This window comes from Perissodus microlepis, chromosome 22 (genome assembly GCF_051167445.1).
Source record: "Perissodus microlepis isolate ML-2025 ecotype Zambia chromosome 22, ASM5116744v1, whole genome shotgun sequence".
NCBI classification, from domain to species: Eukaryota; Metazoa; Chordata; class Actinopteri; order Cichliformes; family Cichlidae; genus Perissodus; species Perissodus microlepis.
The window spans coordinates 13,704,761-13,725,519 of NC_140481.1; the positions used below are offsets into that span (position 1 = coordinate 13,704,761).

A 20,759-nucleotide genomic window follows, 5' to 3' on the forward strand; every position below is an offset into this window, starting at 1 on the left:
ACATTTAAGCAAACAAATGACATCAGTAACTTAACTTTAAGGTGTTCTTCTTCTTAAAACACTTGATCTAATTCACTCACCCTTTCATAGGGATGCATCTCCTCATGTATCATTTCAGGTCCAGGTCTAGAAGCTTGCCCAGACCCAGCAGGCGACCTATGAGTCCTGAAGAGCAGCTGGACATAATGCTTGAGCAAGAGAAGATGATCAGGGCCACTCAGGCAGAACCTAATGACACAGACCTGGAAGCAAGTATCACTGAATTTAGTGTGTAATTAGTCAGACGCTGATTTAAACCCCTTTTTTTAACACATGAATGACCTTGACTTTGCTGTCACAGAGGTAAATGTACTACATCAACACTGTTCCCAGCTCAGTGTTGGCCCCCCAGCCCTGCCAGCAGATGATCAACATCATGCAGCTGCTGTCTCCCAACACTAAGGATAGTAAACCCCTCCAGAGTTTGAGTGCTGCCATGGAAGAGGAAGTCAAAAGAGATTATTACTTCAGCTTGAAAAGTGTAGGTACTAAACAGTGATAGTAATCCTTAGTGATTGCACACATCTCCACTGTTAGCATTTGTTCTATAATTAAACAGACAAAAACTAATGATTCTTTCATGATCATTTGACCAGTGGACTACATTCTCATGGACCCATTTGAACTTCATCGATTATCCATATGCAGTGTCCCTCAGCTTTTTCCCAGGAGGTTTTTTCGTGCAGTGCCCCGGGCAACCAGCTACAGGGATGTTAAGTTGTGGCAAAGCCAGCATCTCTTTGCTGTCCCTCATATTATGCTCCTACTGCAGGAGATGTGGCTAAGCAGGTAATGTGTTCTTCCTGTTCACTTAGATTATGCTGTTTTACTTGCAGTGCATGGGATATTTTCAGTGAAGAATTTGACTTGTAAATTGTCATACTGAGCACACAGGAAACAACCTCATGCCTCCACCACAGCTAATTCAGCTCAGTTTCTAAGATGTAAAGCAATGTTATGCCAGATACAAAGAGAAACAGCATGAGTATTGTGGTGTGAAGCTGAATTTCTGTACTAGGTTGTATTAATTAACTGACTGAACCAATTAAAAGTGTAACTTTTAAAGTGTGAAATGCAAGTCATTATCTTTGATCTCCTTTCAGCTTTTCTTCCTTGAGGTTTATCAAGCTGGAGGACCTTTTTCTCCTCCAACCTCCCCCTCCTACCATCTGAGTTTGAAGAGTTTGTCCAGAGACAGTGCCAAAGTACAAGAGACGAACTGATTCAAAAGTGAGTATTGCCAATTTAACAGACTGCCTCAAAACAGGCAGCCTGTCACTGAAACTTGTATGCTAATGTCCAGACTTAATAACTGTAGTGTAGCTTTACGCTGGCATAGAGCTGCGGTATGTGCCCAGGCAAATCCAATTGTAGGTGCTGGCTCATGTTTCAACCCTGTCCACTCTGTCAGGCCCATGTCAGACTCCTTTTCAGGGATCGCTTACCTTTTGGGATTCCATCGATGCCTTTGTTGTATGTCTGTTGTATTTCAGGTTAGACCATTTAGCAGTCCTCTGGGATTTCTATCTAGAACACTGAAATATAAGCCATTGTAATCTGTAGAAATTAGCATGTGTATGTTAATTCCTGTATGCATAACTCCTACCTGCATGGTTACCTTTGTTGTGCTGTGATTTGGTTTCTATTCCCAACCATACTTGGCAGCAGACACTATATGTCTGTTGAGTTGGGTACGCATATGATACCACTAGTAATAGGCACAATGAGCAGTGTTTGTGAATAATATATGACTAGTTGATCAGTCTATGACAAAAAGAATGTTCTTGCAAATACCCTGCAATGAAAACATGACTGGTCTCAGAGAAATTTTCCAGATCTTTTGACCACAAAATAATTTTAAAAAGATTCTAAATTCTCAATTTAACAAAAAAAAAAAAAAAAAAAAAAATCTATGGCAGTTGAAGCCCCAAAAATAAAATCAATGTGATTTGCAACATTAGTATGCTGAGGAGGTATGTAAAGATGACATGAGAGATCTTAATATTTCACTCCAACTTTATTCACGGCTTCACACAACTGAACATTGAAAGTGCCAAAACCTCACCCTCTCACTTCCCCTAACACTGGGTGTGATTGGAGCCACCTGATGGTCCACACGGAGTCCAGGACCCTGGGCTTAAGCAAACGACTTGGGAGGCAGAGAACTGGAAGAGGAAGCTCTCTCCTGTGAACGAGGCTGGTGTGGGCAGGCAGGAAAGGCTGAGGAAAGCCCGGGCTCCATCGGTTGAAGGGTGCTCCTAGGGGGAAAACCCACAGTCCGTTAACCCCAAATCACCCATGGCAGACCAAAGCTCCGAAACAAACTGGGGGCCTCTGTCAGAGGTAATGTCAGTGGGGGGGGGGGACCTAAATGCGAAACCCAAGTTGACAAAAATGGCCTGGCCACCAGTGCTGCGGTCATGGATGCCAGGGGGTCGGCCTCTGGTGGTGCGGTCAACCACGGTCAAAAGATGCGTGAAACATTGTGACTGCGGCAGGGAACCCACCAGATCAATATGCACATGATCAAAACGTTTGCCGGGGATGAGGAATGGCTCAAGGGGCGCCTTTGCACGCTGAAACTTTGCACGCTGGCATGAAATGCACACTGCTGCCCATTCCTTCACAAAAACTTTACTGCGGTCAAGTGAGCCTTCACTTGCAAAGTCAGTCAAGCTTAGAATTCTTACACTGTAAGAGGTAACAATATATTTCCAAAGCATTGTCTTCTCACTGAACATTTGTTCAACCTGACCTTATCCCCAGCTAAATAAAATTCCTGTATTATATTTGTGATCTGTATTTTAACAATTTTCTTGCAAGAAAATTGTTAAAGTGACATGAATATTTCACTAGATTCTTACTGAGTCACCCTCACTCTTCACCCTCCACCTCAGTCCAAAGAACTGTATGGTTTCAGAGAAAATTACAGTACTGTACTTTGAATATTCTCAACTTTGCATTAAGAAAAAAATGCAATAATTAGTATTCTTTTTTTTTTTAAATTATATTTTTATTGAAGAAAAAAAAAAAAAAGGACTTGTTACATTGTTTGACATTGTTTAGTCAAAAAAGAAAGAAAAAAACCTTTTTCTTAGTCCTTTTGTTTTACATTCTGATAGCAAAAAAAAATAAAATTAACTCGTTAATAATTAGTATTCTTAAAGAGTCAGAATACACATGTAATATGGGAATATTTAAATAATGTGCTCAAAGGAAGAATGTTATCAATAATGTATTTTGCACACGTGTTCCTCAAAACACCAATAATCACTGACGCAAATAAACAAGTCAGTGGCTTTTACTACATGTGGACTACAGGTTAGACAAAGCACACACTTCCACTCTGTTCTGTGCATTGATGAGCTGTGCCTTTTCCATGTCCAGGCATTCAGAATGGAACCAGCGGTTACAGTTATCACACTGAATCTGTGAACAACAAATACATGAGTTTTCATAAAGACAAAGTAAATAAGTACATAAATAAAATAATTTGAATCACAGAAGCAAATACGTCGTCCTAGACAACATAAAACTATTTTTAAAACATTGTACCCAGTCAGCGATGGAGGGTCCTGGATTGGGTGGTTTCACTGTTGCACACATGACACAGTTGTCACTGTTGAATACATAAAAATATACATATATGTTAGTGTTCAGCAGTTTGACACGAATAAATAAATGAAACTTAATGTTACACACCTGAGGCCTCAAGTATTGTCTGTGCCAATGTCCTTTGTGCCTGGCCATCTCTTTTTTAGTTGTCAAAATGTAATTTCAGGTTTCTTTGGGAATGCTTCCATTACTGCTTTGGTCATCTGAAAAAACAAGCAAACAAACAAAAATAGAATTAAAGTGAAAACATCAGTACAGCAGGTACAGTTTCTGTTGCATGATAAAAGCTGTGTGAGAATGCCCTGTGCTCTATATTATGTTACATGAAGTTAAAAAAATACTAATATGTTCTTTTAAATCTACAAATTGTTAACTCCTAGTGCTAATGTCCATCTCCTTAAGCATTGTAAGGGTATTTTTATTTTTGGAAATTGCTTGTGTCTAGTTTGGAAATACTTGTTTAAATAACTGATAACCATGGATTTTATTACCCTTTCATCTCCAACCATATGTTCAAATATAGAAACAGATGTCCTCCATAAACAGGTGAATGCCCTATTCAGATACTAATCCTTTGTAATTCATGTAAGATGACTGTTTTCTAACAATTCTTTATTCATCTTTAGTGCAGTTTATTAAGCTACAAATTTAAAAAAAAAATTATATTAGAGGGCAGTCAAATTTAAATAAAACAAAATTTATGTTATTCGGAAACTATAAGAAAAACATTAACATTGAAATTTGTGTTGATAATATATATCTAGATGGGGTTAATGCCATAAAAGTTCTTGGTGTGATCATTGATCAAAAGGCCTGTTGGAAATCACACATCACTTATGTGAGGGGAAAGTTAGCACGGGGCATTGCTGTCTTGGGGAAAGTAAAACAATTTCTGGATAGGAAAACATTGTATATGTTATATTGTGCTTTTCTATTACCATACATGAGTTATTGTGTAGAGGTTTGGGGAAATACATATAAAAGTAATATTCAGACTATAATCATAATGCAGAAAAGGGCCATTAGACTAATAAATCAGGAGGGGTATAGGGCTCACACAAATGCACTCTTTATTAGGACGCAAGCTATAAAATTCCAGGATCTGGTGAAGTTTAAAACAGTGCAAATAATATATAAGTTAAGGAAAGGGATGCTCCCAATCGAAATAAGTAAATGGTTCTCAGAAAGAGAAGGGAGGTATAATTTTAGAGGGAAGTGGAATTTAAAATTACAAAGAGTAAGAACAACATTGAAAAGGATGTCTATTTCAATAGCGGGAGTTAAATTCTGGAATGAGTTAAAAGAAGAAATAAAGGTCAGTAGTGATATAAACCAGTTTAAAATAAAACTCAAAAAAGAAATATTAAATAAGTATAAGAATGAAGAAAATGCAATTAACCCAAGACAGCAGTCAAACTCATGTTTATTTTCTTCTGCAAATTAGCAAATCTAAATATAGTTTTAGTTGAACATGTGAAAATATTTTTTTGAGATGTTATGTTCTAAGTTGAAGGCATTGTATACGTTTTTGTTGTTCAAATTTAGATGATGAGGCTGTAAACCTGAGGGGGTAGGGCTAAATAAGTATATACTTCTGCCTACTCCTTTTCAAACAACTGTATGGAATGATTTTATGAAACGTTGGTGAATGTATATGTTTGAAATAAAAAAAAAATAAAAAAAAAAAAATAAAATAAAAAAAAAAAAAAAGAACTGAACAGTCTGTGTCACGCAGTTTGAAAGCACCTTTTTTAGTGTAACAAAAATGTTGCTAGTACTAACCAGATTTCCCGTGTATATTTCCAATGTGTACAAATGATACAATGGTTTTGTAGTTGTCAAAGTTCACCTGTGACACATTAGAAATTCATAACAAATCTGCAGAAACACTTTTTCCATTTATTTAAAGACATTACAAAATTTCCAAAATCAGAAATCTCTAATATATGAAATAAAAATTTACCTTGGACAAACTTTGTCTCCTGATGATTTCTATCGCTCCAAAGATCGCAAAATTTTATTTTGTGATCTTCTTTTATCTGCCCCAGCTTTAAATTTGAAAATTTTATCTGCCCCAGCTTTAACATTATGCAATAATTTTGTTGTTTTTTTTATACTAGGAGTACATACATCTCCTACAAGCCAGCTGTGTGGTCTAAGGGACAGGAGCTCACTGTGACGTATGATGAAGTCGTTACCTCTAATTTGAGACAGGACCACAAAGACAACTTCTGTTTCATGGTGTTTCCACAAATATGTGACCTGTGAGTCAACAGAATAGTAATTTGTTATGAGTTCAAAAACTCATTCTTCTGAGAACATTCATTGTAATAGATTACAATGGTTTTAAATGTATTTAAAAAAAAATGTACATCATGCAACAACAACAAAATATCTCCAGATTTTACATGATTACATAAATAAAGTCCAATAATTGAAATGCGTTTTATTTGTGATGTTAAACAAAATTAAGAAATTCAAACTTGTCTCAGTTACTCTTGTTCTTGTAAAATTAAGGCCAGTAACTTGTAAATTTTAATGTTGTACTGAAATTAGTCAGTTTTCTGTGATCTATACTTTTCATTCATCAACAGATATATATAACAGTTAATATATAATTATAAAAATAGGTGCAAACAAAACTTGGTTTTCGAACACACAAGAGTTTTTGAATTGGAGTTGTATTTTGTAACATCACCTATGATGCAGTATCCTTTGTCAGTCCTGTTGTTTCTCTCAAGGTGCTCCGTCCTTTCCAGTTGAGATGGAGAATCATCTGGCACCTTGATTTGAAGGTTGTATTGAAAATAAAATATTTGTTATTGCTATGATCTTTTTAATTTCCTTTTTATTCCAGAAAACATTACAGTACCTTTCGCATGAATTACACTTTATTAATGCTGTTATATTACACATAATATTTGTGGGATGTGTTGGATTAGAAATCATAACAGCTGAAAAACAACAGTTTGAATCTATTTAATGACTGCTACTTTTTGTGGACTAATTTATCATTTTATTTCATTTTAGCAGTGGATATCATGCACACTGTTGGGTCATCCTGCAGACATGGGCCTACCAAATGAATAAGCTTCATGCAAGGTAGTTTCCCTGCTTACTGCTACTTGTCCTGTCTTTAATTTGCCATTTTTGGCAATGAAGACATCACTCTCTGCTTGGATATTACATCCACCAGTGGCAAATAGTGCCTTTGTAAGTCTGCCCATGTGAGAAAGAGTTCCATTAGCAGCATTCACAATTGCAGCCATTTCGAAGGCACTGAAATCTCCTTTCCAAAATGTGACTGACACTTTCTTAGCCATGTATGTTGCAATTTTCTGGCTAACAGCTACTTGTTCCTGGCTTTCATCCTACAAAGACAGACATGTGACAATCATCAGACTCATGTACGATAATAACACACAACGGTAGACATAAATTAAATGTAAAAATACCTGGTTTTAGACAATATCATGTTGTTTGAGCTGTTCCTGTTCCAAGGTTTTGACAGGAACCGTGGGAGTCGTCTTTCTCTGTTAACAAATAACATTTTTGAATGACTTCTTTTGTTTATTTTATAGAATGACGAAAGGATAATTGTGAGCTTAAAGAATTGAAAGTCAGGTTGTCATTTAATTCTTGAAATTAACAGAACATAAAACATACCTCAGTTTTCTCTTTTTTCAGTGGCAAGCCTGTCACTAATGGTGACACATACACACTGTCATGGCTGGCAGACCGTGGGGATCTGGGGAAATCAGGACCCACAATGCAGGACTCTTTGGTGCAGAAAACCGTGCATTTATTTACAGTGCTGTGAATATTACACAATAGATCCCCGTGCACTCCCCTGACTCCCTTGTCGTGTCTTTCTACTGCCGAAGTCCGTGCTCTGTATTTTCAGCTCCCGTGTGTCCGCACACCCCGTGCTTGCTGCCCTCTCGTTTCCATGCTCCGCCTGGGGGGGAAATAACAGAGGCAGCTGTCAGGATACACAACTACAGCTTGCATACACTCAATCGACTTTGCTCACTAAGACAACTGACATGGAGTCTCACACAACAATCCCACATCAGTAGGAGCTCAATCACACCCTTAAATAGCTCCCCTGACAAGGCTGATCAGCTGCAGGTGCATGGCATCATCTTCAGGTGTGGCCAGCCACCTGGCAGGGCCACACCCACCAGGCCTGAAGGTGCCTGTAGCCCGGCCTACCGGATATAGCCGCACCCACACACAAACATCTGCCTATACATGTAAGCATGGAAACAGGGACAGCAGCATAGCAGCAACCATATATATAAGATATTATACAAGTCCACAACTGCTCATGGACCCTGGGTCACTCAGACTGTGTTTGTCTTTCCATTTCTCCATGCCTGTTGAGTATACAGACATACTTTTAATGCGCGATCGTGGCTCAAGAGTTGGGAGTTCGCCTTGTAATTGGAAGGTTGCCGGTTCAAGCCCCAGCTCAGTCGTTGTGTCCTTGGGCAAGACACTTCACCTACCGCCTACTGGTGTTGGCCAGAAGAGCCGATGGCACAATATGGCAGCCTCGCTTCTGTCAGTCTGCCCCAGGGCAGCTGTGGCTACAACTGTAGCTTGCCTCCACCAGTGTGTGAATGGGTGGATGACTGGGTGTGTAAAGCGCTTTGGGGTCCCTAGGCGGGACTAGTAAAAGCGCTATACAAATACAGGCCATTTACCATTTACTTACAGATTCCATCACCAGTTGTTTCTGTACATAGGCAAATATTTTCACTGGTTCTGACTTTGTTGCTCTATTTGTATAAAATATAATTTTCAGTAACAGGAAATTGTTCATACTGTCTTTCTTGATATTTTCATGTTTGCATATTCAAGAAGGAGGGCATCGTGCATTTGTTGATATATGTCAACAAAGTCATCAAGCCGTGTCAGTCTCCTTCTCTGGATACGGATTCTTTTCATATCCTACTGGCTTTTCTCCATGATTCCCTGGGTTCTGTTGTCTTGTGTAAAATTATGTAATGTAATAGTACATAGTTAGTTAAACAATCAATGTAATTCAATTTTATCTACAATTTCTGTTTCTTTTACACTTATTCTTCTCTTCATGATACCTGGTTCTTGGTTTGCTGAATGTCACCATGGAGTTAATCAGGACCAGTACCATGACGTCCAAGATCCCCTGAGGAGCATCCAAATACTTCAGAAATATAAGAAACAAACAAAAGCTACTGACTGACAAATCTTTACTGAGTTGTCACTTTTACAGTTATTTATAAATGACAAGTAATAAAAATAATACAAAAAATAAAATGTACCGAGCATCAGTGCTGACCACAAAGTTGCATGTGGTAGAAGGTGATTTACCAGACCTGAAATACATTTCGGCATAAAAGAGGTTTCTTTCACCCTCACAGTCCAGTGTTGCACTGTCAACAATTTCCTGGAAATGGGTCTTCAAGGGGGCGTTCTGAACATCAGTCTGTAAAACTTATATATATTCAGTAATATCTCAAAGCAAAAAAATAAAATAAAATTCTTACTTTCATGCAATGTAAAATTCATTAAAAATATGTACATATGAAAGTATGTTTTCATAATTATTTCATTTTTTTAACAGATTATTGAGTTTTAAAAATACATTGTTATTTTTAATAATATAAAGTAATGAATTGATATGGGACAAAGACAAATAAACATTTATTACTAATATTACTTTACTAATAAATATAAGTTAACCTTGTAGTCCTCAGCAATCACAGTCTTTTCATCCACATCTAGGGTCCCCCTTTTTTGCATAAGGAGTTTCAGGTTGTTGTAGTGCTTTGTTATATTCCTTCCACTACAAGGACTGCAAAACACTACTGCTGCACTATGGACAACCTCATCCATGTCTTTTAAGTTAGCACAACATGCAAGCAGCCCAAATAGATGCATTCCAAGCCTGTAGTTCTCTGGAATGCTGGGGAAAGAAGTAAATGGAATCACTGTTAGTAGTACCTTTAAATTAGAAATGTTATATTCTCAAAGAATTATTGATGTAAATGTGCATACTGTTTTTTACAAAGGTCCTTGGCATTTTTCATGACGTGGCTCAAATACCGATGAAGAATGGGAACGTTGAATGTCTGTGATGAATGTTTGCCAGTGAGCAAGAGAAAGTTCTTCTGCAGCAGATCCTCACGACTTGTTCTGCAGAATGTGATGGAAATGGATCAGAGGAGTACTAGTGATCCATCGCACATGAACATGACCGATTTACAAAAGCTCTCACCAGATCTGTCTGAAAGGCCTGCAAGAAGTATGTTACAGAGGCTGCAATATGGTCACACATGACATATGTAGCAACAGGAAGAGGAGGTGCACCTTTGGATGGGTTTCTGACAACCCACTCATACACATAGTATGGTGGCATTCCAGCACTTTCTTTTCTTACTATAGTGGCATCAAAGTACACAATGTCTTCTGTGCATTGCTGATAAAAACTGACAAGGTTTTTTTTTGACCACCTATCCAGGATGTACTGTCACAGTTGGGACAGGCTTGAGCAACCCCTTTACCTTATATTGGATAAGCAGCTAAGAAAATGGACAAATTGACACAAATATAATTTGCGGATACAAGAAAGTATCAAAATATATTTATATGTTAATACAATTAGAACAATAGTATCTAAATATATGATCTAAAAAGAAAGCATTCTCTTACGAAAGAAGGAAAGTCAGCATCTGATTGTAAAGAATTAAAAACAGTGTATCTATTAATTACAGTGTCATCAGTTCACTGTGTTTCCAGATTCTTCTTTCTGTCTAATGATGAGCTCCTGGAGATTCTGCCACAGACCAAAGACCCCCTGTGTGTCCAACCCCACCTGAAGAAGTGTTTTAAAGGCATTGCGAAGCTGGAATTTACTGAGGACATGGCGATTACTGGCAAAATATCAGCTCTGAAAAGGAGAGAGTGCCCTTGACAGAGAAGATTTATCCAGCTCAAGCTAAGGTATACAGCAAAACAGTGTTAGCTAGAAACACAAAAAATGCTATTTTGCATATTTCATATATGTAAAAAATAGATTTACATATCTAATTTACATTGTTTTACTTTTTTTTTTTTTTTTTGCAGTTTTTCACTTCACATAGTGCAGAGGCCATATTGTGTGACTTTTTACTGTTATCGCTTTTAGGGTATGGTGGGAAAATGGTTGGTCAGCTGTCCTTTTTTTCCACTAGGATATGTGAAAAGAGTGAGGAAATTACTAAGATGGTCAAAGGCACCCCAGAAACTACAGAAGAGATCGTGACTGAGCTTGAAGACAGCAGAGCCACTCTGGAAATAATCAGAAAACAGATTGAGGACCACCTTCAAACAAGGTAAGAGGGCAAACACTTTGCAATTCTGATTTCACACGTACAGTTTTTGCCTCTTGTTTGTCCCTCCTCAGCTTCTCCCAGCCATCTCACGTATTTTTTTTACACTAGAATTTGTACTTTTCAAGAGGAAGAAATGCAGCTTTACTGTCTGTTTTCCCAGCTTCTTTTTAATGTAAATACCAACAATTCAAACTGACTGCCCTGTCCCCATTTGACTGTTTCAGGGTCTTTAGCTTTAACCAGAGGCTGCAAGATGTGCAGAAAGAGATTCTGGCTTTTAAGAAAAAGAAACTGATGAACATGGAGGAAATAAAGAACAATGTGAGAAATCTCACTCAAATCACTACCAACCTGGTAGATGCTGTCACTGAGCTGGAGGTCAGAGAGGCTACATTCTTACTTCCCTTAAAGTACACATGTTATCTTTTCATTTGGTAATGTAGCTTAAATAGTTTTTGTACCTGTTAAAACATAGACCTTTCTTTATCCTGTATGGCCAGAGGGTGCTGCACGATTGTTGTTGTTCTTCCTCCATGCAGCATATCAACAAAGAACAGGCTTTGCTAGATATGGAGCAGACATGATTTCTTCATTCTCTCCTTGCTTATAGAATAAAGCAGCAGCACTACTGTTCATGTTGTTCCAACATTTTGCATGCAAAAATAGTGCCACTGTGACTAGTGTGTAATTACATAAACATGAAACTCTGCAGATGGCTCACTCCTGCTGCTTTATAATGGATGCAGGTGTTTTACTTTGATTTTAATATTTGTATTTGAATGCGTACTAGATGTAATAATGGGGCACTGGCACTGCTAAAATTCAAATTCAAACATCTGTGGGATTAGCGTGCACTTCCATTTAAAAAGCGGTCTGAGTAAGTGATATGCAAGCTCTATTTCCAACAAGAACAAAATTACTTGACCTGCTTAAGCACAGCCTCAGGCAAAGAAATTACAATATATTTATCCTTTTAGTGTATATTTTTCTGAATTTCCATTTTTATGCTCTCCCATGCTAATATTACAGTTATGTACATGTCTAGTCTTGTATTTATTCTTTAAGACATTTATCTGAATTTAGTTGTTGGTAAATTCTACATTAGAAATGCTATGACTATGAGATACAACAAAAGCTTGTTTTAAATGCTGTTATTCTTACTGATACTTTCTTAAATAGCAATGGGAGGACAAGCTGCAGGACGTATGCAGGACATACTAGATGCCATGTTGAAGTGTCAGGCTATGTGGCTCTACCTTGAGCCCATCTTCAGCTCAGAGGACATCGTTGCCCAGATGCCTGAGGAGGGACGCAAGTTTGCCATTGTGGACAGCTACTGGAACAATATCATGACGGAGGCGGTATAATCCCTATGACACTGTCAAAAGGCGTTTTAGTTTCTGTAATTGGATCTCATGAATTTTTTTTTCGAATTCTGTGTGATAACACTTTCCAGGTTAAGGATATGCGTGTGTTAGTGGCTACGGGCCAGCCCATGCTGGAACAATTGCAGGAGTCCAATGTGCTTCTGGATGACATTCAAAAAGGCCTCAATACCTACCTGGAAAAGAAGAGGCTCTATTTTCCAAGGCAGTGGCACTGATAGTACTTTCAGATATTTGATATTTTAGCTATTTTGACTCCTGTTTGTAGGCCAAAATACACATTGACAGTCTATGTTTGCTAAATAAAAATAAATAAAAAAATAGAACTAACGTAAAGCAGAAACATCTACAGTGCTGTAGATGCCTGTAGGAAAATCTTACATTAATACAGAAAAATAAATATGGAAGAGTTACTTAATTAATTGACTAATATTAGAAATACTGTTAAGGATCTTCTCAAGTGGCTGTTTCAGCTTTCTTTGTTCACCGTGTTTCCAGATTCTTCTTTCGGTCTAATGACGAGCTCCTGGAGATTCTGTCACAGACCAGAGACCCCCTGTGTGTCCAACCCCACCTGAAGAAGTGTTTTGAAGGCATAGCAAAGCTGGAATTTACTGAGGACATGGCGATTACTGGCAAAATATCAACTGAAAAGGAGACAGTGCCCTTGACAGAGAAGATTTATCCAGCTCAAGCTAAGGTATACAGCAAAACAGTGTTAGCATGTGTTGTGTTACTATTTTACATATTTCATATGCATAAAATAGATTCCTGTTTCATATCTGATTTACATCGTTATACTTTTGTTTTGCAGTTTTTCACTTCACATAGTGCAGAGGCCATATTGTGTGACTTTTTATTATTATCACTTCTAAGGTTTGCTGGAAAAATGGTTGGTCAGCTGTCCTTTTTTTCACTGGGATATGTAAAATGTATGAGGAAATTACGAAGATGGTCAGAGGCACCCCGAAACTTCAGAAGAGTTGCTGTCTCTTAACCAGTACATTAAAAACACCAGGGATGTGACCATTCACAAGCTGATAGACGAGGTTGATGAGGCAACCAGGCATCTCAGCTTCCTCTTGGATTATGCTACTCTGACTTGTATGCCCATCAAATCTTTTCCTAACAAAATAAATGCTTACTTTACTCTTTATCTTGTTTTTAGGATAAGGAATGCTAATGTATCTGTCTTGAGGTCGCTACCGACCGTCAGATTTGGGCACCATGTGTAATGGGGAAGCTCAGGCACTAGTCGAACACTGCACAATGCCCAGGCGCTCCATGGTCGCAAACTCCTCCCGAGCGACAGACAATTTGGCGGGGTCACGCGTGAACACCAGGTGCCCGACCGTAGTGATATAAATGGTTGCTGCAGGTGGAGAACCCAATGCTCAGAAGTGTTCGGCATGTCATCCATCAAGGAGCCATTCAGTATGCTGAGGTATACAGGAATAACTAATGAAAAACGTTGTGGAAGACACAAATAACACAATAAAGTGAGAAGATATGTGAAATAGTTGTTGAAGCTAGGTTAAGAAGATGGGTGATGATCAGCGAGCAGCAGTGCGACTTCATGCCAAATTATTTTTTTGCTTTAAGAGTGTTGATGTAGAAGCAGTAGCGGTTTTTGATACGGGCGACACGGGCGGTTGCCCGGGGTGGCATCGTGGTGGGGGGCGGCATCACGGGCATAGGCAAAAAAAAAAATTTGCTCGTACTCAAGCTGCCCCGACGTCAGCCAGCGCATATTGGGAATGTCGTAGGCACCGATCGGCTTTCTATCGCCCATTTGCTGGGAGTAAGGGCGCCCTCCGTTTGCGAGGTGCGCCTGCTGCTTGCGGCACAGGGAGGAGAGGGCGGGGCGGCGGGGGATTCTCTGGCTGGCTCGAGCAGCTTCTAATAACCAAAATAAAACAAAATAAAAACAAAACAACGAAAACACCAGACATCATGATACAGACTTATAATTTGCACCGATGTTTTTTCGAAATTCTATACGCGAAAAGTGAGCGCGAGAGCCCTCGGTGCGCCTGCTCGCTGCTGAAGTCAAAGTAGCCTAAACTTTATTGTCATCTCCGCTACATACAGTCCAGTATATAGAGAGACGAGACGACGAAGCTTCAGTTACAGCAGTTCAAGTAAACAAACAATAAATATAAGAAGAGTAAGAAAATAAATATACACTTTAGGACTAGAGGTAAAGGGATCAATAACAATTTAAAATGTATAATTTACAGTTTGATGATTTAAAGTCTTACACACAACCCATCGAAAAGGGAGGGGGGGGGGGGGGGGGGCTGCTTCCAAATAGAGCACATTTCATTCATAATGTTGTAAATCCAAGCCCATTATGGATTCATGTTTTGAATCCTGGGTTGTGCGAAATCCCAGAAATTCACCCTAGACAAAGCGAATCTGTGAACTAAGGTGTAGGTCTATTAGGTTATGTTGTGGCGATCGATCCTCGAGTTGGGGGATTTGTGTTCATACTGGAGTGCAAAATTAAAACCAATGGAAGATGGACAAGAAAAGTTCAAAGCCATCAGGTGCTCAGTTTAGAAAAAATAGAAAAGAAGAGGAGGAGAAACGAGCAAAAGATACAGGTAAGCAGATGTGTCATTGGATAATGGCAGGTCACCCTGAAACAATCAGAATCAGAATACTTTATTAATCCCTAAGGAAATTATGTGCGTTACAGTTGCTCCAAAAAGAAAAGAACAGTAACAGACTAAACTCCAAAAGAATACATTATGTTACAGATTGTCAATTGTTGATTTGTCCTGTTCTCATTGTATGACAAATTATGATGGCTGTTTGGTAGCCGTTTGCATACTATGCATACTCTCTCTCTCTCTTCATATGTGTGTGTGTGTGTGTGTTTCTCTGGTGAAATTCAGTATGGTTCCGACAACAGTTTTATGTTAATGTACAATCACAGGCGTCCTAGCCTGTGTGTAGAAGTATAGAGAAGGTCAGAAGGAGCTGCAGTGAGTCTTTGTGGATCTAGAGAAAGCATAGGATAGACCCCTTTAAAATATAGAGGGGTTATAAAATATGATTAAAGAATACTATAACTCCTATCATCCTGATTCAAATATTCAAATAGTGTTTTCAGTTATTTTATCAAGAGTTCAAACTTATCTGAATTTTGTTTCATGTAGATTCCCCGGAAGAAGTGGGTGTTGCAGTGGCCTGGCCAAGTTTTTATTTGTGCCTCTTAGACCAGCCAAGTGTCTGAAGCCATCCAGACCAACCCTCTGCCTGTCAGTCTTTAAAAAAAATGTAAAAGTTGAAAAAAAATCTAATTATGAAATGATACTGTGTGGGTTTCTTTAAAACTTAAAACTTCTTTTAAAATTTTTTATTGGTTTCATCTTCCAAAGGCCTATGTGGAGAATTGCAATGTCCAGATTGCTGACATTGTGGACCTGGTGCGTGGGAAGTTCCCTGGAGGGGCAAGGATGACCCTTGGTGCTCTTACTGCGATTGATGTTCATTCTAATTTCTAAATATCAAAATTATTAGATTTTGTTTTAACATAATATGTTATCTGTGTTTAACCTGTTTTGCTTTTTCTCTCCTAGCTTGAGATGTTGTGGCAAAACTTGCAGAGGACAGTATCTCCTCACTGAATGACTTTGCGTGGATTTCTCAGTTGCGTTACTTTTGGGAGGATGGAGAAGTGATGTTGCGGATGATTACAACCTGCTTGAAATATGGCTATGAATATCAGAATCAGAATCAGAATCAGAATACTTTATTAATCCCGAAGGAAATTAGGGTTACAGCAGGCAGGACGCTAATGGCGCATGCGCACTTACAAAGGAACTTTCTGACCAACTTTACACAAACATCACATTGGGGAGACATGTCAGAAAGGTAGGCTGATAGGAAAAAAACAACGAAAATACATAACATGAGGTAAGAGGAGGAGAAAAAAAACTCCACTCAGACTGAGCTCCTAGTGGGAGAACAGTTTGATAACAGAAAAAACACCTCAGCACAAAAAGCACATGACTATAAATACACCATAGAAACACAAGACAAGCAACAGGGGCGGGTAAAGGGTAAGAGAGAGCCGGTGTAGACAGCGCATCAGGTCCTGCAGCATGTCTGCGCTGGTCCAGTTGACTGCCATCTTCCCCGGTAGGGCACAAGCATCGAAGGCGTTTGGAAAGGGAGGGGGGATCACTGTGTACATATCAGTGTATGTGTGTGTGTGTGTGTGTGTGTGTCCAGAGTTAAGCTGAGACAGTGTCCTTCGCCCCGTGAGGCTAAGTAAACAGTCTTCCAGCCAACCCAGGTGGCCTTGCATGGAATGGGGGGAACAGTCTAAACACAGTTGTTATCAGGGTGTTTTGTTCAGCTCCGGCCTTGAGGCCGCAGCTGGCGCCGAAGGGGTCTCCGCATGAAGTGATGATAGTTTTTACTTTAGTGCGAACAACTCATATGAATTTCAAAGCTGTTCTAACAGTCCAACACTGGTCTCTCAATCTCCCGTTGGAGAGCCGTGAGCTTTCTATGATGTTATCCAAACTTACGTTCCGTGATGTTGTCATTCTTTTTGCTCAAAGAGCAGGTTCTGAGAACTCACGACCGCAGTGCACTTCCCCAAGATGTGATCGAATTTGCGCTCAAAGGTGTTGTTCGAGCTAGCCCCTCCAGATGTAATCCAGTTTTTCACTCAGAGGTCTTGTTCTGAGTATTCACGGCAGCCGTGCATTCTCCAAGATCTTCTCCGTGCTGACTCAATGAGCCCATTTTGAGAAACTCACGCCTCGTCCCATCATTTCAATCCCAGCGGGCAGCCTTGTGGGGAATATCTGGGCAATTCCCCCCGTCTGGTCATCACACCGCTTACTGATCGCTGCTATAGATAACTTTCAGTTGGTTTGGTCACTTATGGTTTTAGCTTGAAGTGCAATGCTATAAAATATAAAAAGAGGACCCAGCCGAAGGCAGCAGGTCACGGCTGCTGTCGCAGGAGAAGGAGAGAGGGCCCTCGGTCCGTGGGTGGCAGACTTCTTCCAGGTGGTAGCAAGACGCCAGCTAAAAAGCTTAAGGCACGGATCAGCGGCGGGCGGAGTTTGGAACTCCCCCCTCGCGGGGTAAGTCCCATTTGTTAAAATGCATAAAGACATCCCCGGTAAATTAGGAAGGGTGACTGCCGCTGCTTTCCTGTGTCTAGTGGTAGCAGAGTGGCAGAGGACACTACGTGAGGATGCTGTTGGCCTGGCCCCACTGGTGGAGTTCGGCAGACTTTTAGTGGCCTTAAGTGTAGCGGAGACTGATTGGGACCCTTGGGGGCTTCAGCTCGCGGACTGAGGACTGGACTTTTGTTATCACGTTTTTGTGTGGTGTTCAACTGATCAGATGGTCTGTTTATATGTTGGTTACTGAATTTCTGGAATGGAAAAAAAAAAAAAAAAAAGATGGTCTGGACTACAAGGCCATGAGTAAATTCTTAAAAGGACTTGCTCAGTCGGGAGCTTGGGCATGTTTGAATTAATTTAATCGTGTTGAGGTAAAGAATTAGGCCAAATGTGTGTACGAATGCGTGACTGAGATATGTTTGTGCCATATGAGAACCAGTTTACAATTGAAACGAACCCTATTTAAACCTAATATAGTATAAATGCGGTCTTCCTCTATAATACGTTAGAAACAGATTCTCCCCCTCGAGCTTACAGGTGGGTCCTGGGGTGTTAGAGGGATCAAAACAACAAGAAGCAATGTACAACCTTGTCAGAGGGAAAGAAGATGGAAAATTTTAAAGTTAAATAGATCACGTTTAATCGGTTATAACACGGGGTCAGAAATATAAGTCCTGACATGTGTGGTATCCACAGAACCCTCTGAATCTCAGCTGAAACCTCATATAAACCATTTCTACAACCACCAAACACAAGGAAAACAAGCCATGATTAAAAGAGCTGTTACCTAAATGCGCAAAAGTCCGCTAAACAAACAAAACAGAACCAGAAATTCTTCAGAGTTAATGTAACCGGTTTTCTGACAAAACATCCTACTTTGTCAAAACATCCTACTGAAGCGTAAATTTATAGTCATGTCTATCAATCCCTGCTGCCTTATCGGAATATACTACCTTACGTAGTATATGCCTCCATCGTACATATCTATAGGTAGGACATTCTGATTGCCAAATCACACTGATCAAAACGTGCCACCTGCTTTTATTTATTTAGAAATTAAACAACATTATCACTCAATTAACAAGTATGTAGTACAATATTACTTTCTTCAACATAACAACAGAGCATGGACACTGCAGGAGGACTAAAATTAATTGACAAGGTTTACACTTTATGCCAGTTTACAGAAGTTTAGAAGTACTAAATCAAGACTTGAAATATGACTTCAATTGAGACTCCAAATTGGAGTATTTTTGCACAAAACAAAACAAAACACGTGTTAGATGACAACAGCTTAAGGAAAACAAGTATCAACTGTAATAAAGAAGTAAAAATATAACACTAACCCTATTTCGCACGCACGAGATCGGGGTAGGATCAAATAATAGGTATGTGTACAATTAACACCAAAAACACGGCTGTTTTGAGTTGTGCGCATGCGCAGTAACAACAAGTAGGACAGCTTGATAGGTAGGGTGTTTTGTCAGAACACCAGCTAAAGAAAGGCTAGTTATCTTCCAGAGCTATCACTGATTCCAAACACCAAGTTTCACCATGTTCTGACCAAAATTCACTGAAAGAGCCACAAAAGAAGACCACCAAAACACATAGCGGTGCAAATGCTAAGACAGAAATTGGCGAAAATAACGTTTTCCTCCGTTATTGTAGCCGGTAGCCTCGTGATCCTCAGCAGTTACCACGGTTAACTAGCCGCATCAGAGCCATTTCCGTCAACAACCTCCATTTTAGACCCACCTAGGCGCCACATGCAGTAAATTTGGGCCCACAGGTTTGGCTTTGCAACTTCTGATTGGTTGAAGTGACGTGAATGGGCATCGTTACTGTGATCCTATTGGCTCAAATGATTAAAAAAGAGGTGTCAATCATGCAAATTGGCCAAAAGAAAGTTACAGCCCTTCAGAGTTTAAAGGGCCAGAGGCCAACTAAACGCTCCATGCGCCCGGCAGAAAAGGCCCATTGCCATGTAAATGTGTAGTTAATTCTTCAAAAATATATATATATAAAAAACCAAGCATTTTTAGGCCTGTTAATAAATTAATTAATTTCTGCTCTTTAATACCTAAAAGGTTTATATGCTAAAAAATAAATTTAAAAAATGAGGCGAGGATAAAATCTACTTACTTTTTTTGTGTTCCAGTCTCAGTAACTTTGACACAGTAATATCTGCTGCAATATTTACACCTCTGATGAAATTTCACAAATGTTAGCTTTATTTTGATACCATGATTGTATACACAAAGTTTGTAATTGCAGAGAAATACTCAATTAATTTTGGGCATTTCATTATCTGTCTTTATCACCATGAACCCTGGTTATGCTGGCAGGGCTGAGCTTCCTGACAACCTAAAGGTATTGTTACGGATTCAAATATTGGGGATGGATACAAGAGGAAAAACCAAAATAACAACACTGGTCCGGCCAGGTTGAGTCAAACGATGATTTTAATGATCACACGCGTGGGAGATGGACACCGTACGCAGACAGCATCAGATCTCAAAATGGTGGAGCATTGATCAAATTCTTATAGCCTCTAGTGGCCCCCACCTAATCATAAAAGCCTAAACATTCACATTCTTTCTCTCACACAGCACCTAAGCTACGACCTTGGCTCCCTGTTTATCTGCTCCTGCTGAGATGGGGCAGAAAACCTCTCCAGTATGTTCTGTTCTCTTCTAATCAGACAAATAAGGCGATGACTTTCTGCGAACAGTATTTCTTATAACTCAGCAGTATAATGCATCATAAAACAATATCATTCATTCACAATAAATCAGCAGTCTAATGTAATGCAAATCAGTTTAACAAATGTAATAGTTATCACCTTCTTCTAGTTCAGGAGAATAATGCAAACTAAAACTACATAATAATTCACAATCTTTAATTAGGGGTCTAACATGGCATAAAATAATATTATAATCCCACACTCCCCCTGTTGAGCTCTTTAGAATAAAGAGCTCACCTACACCCTGCAATCCAGTGTTGCCGGGTTCATTTCTTCTTACGCCTGAGGCCCTTTGTCCCCCTGTTGGGTGAACCATGTGTGAGATGACCTCTGTGTCTGCACAGTTCAGATGCAAGAAAAACTATTATTACAACAATAGCAGGTACAGATGACACTCCCCAGTTCTCCCACAGCTTTATTTCGGTGCTACCTTATACCCTTCAAATGTACTCAGACTAGA

General features: G+C 39.3%; 1 long non-coding RNA gene and 1 pseudogene across 1 annotated transcript; one reads left to right on the plus strand and one right to left on the minus strand.

Moving 5' to 3' along the window:
* Positions 1-20,759, plus strand: part of LOC146362693 (dynein axonemal heavy chain 3-like) — a 36,816-nt pseudogene that overhangs the window by 652 nt on the left and 15,405 nt on the right.
* On the minus strand, positions 3,182-8,867 carry LOC146362694 (uncharacterized). The gene is made up of 8 exons (XR_014799279.1): positions 8,760-8,867; positions 7,321-7,612; positions 7,110-7,187; positions 6,353-6,437; positions 5,853-5,916; positions 3,742-3,857; positions 3,595-3,658; positions 3,182-3,468 (listed from the first exon to the last, which is right to left on the minus strand). It is a non-coding gene; the product is annotated as an uncharacterized LOC146362694 (long non-coding RNA).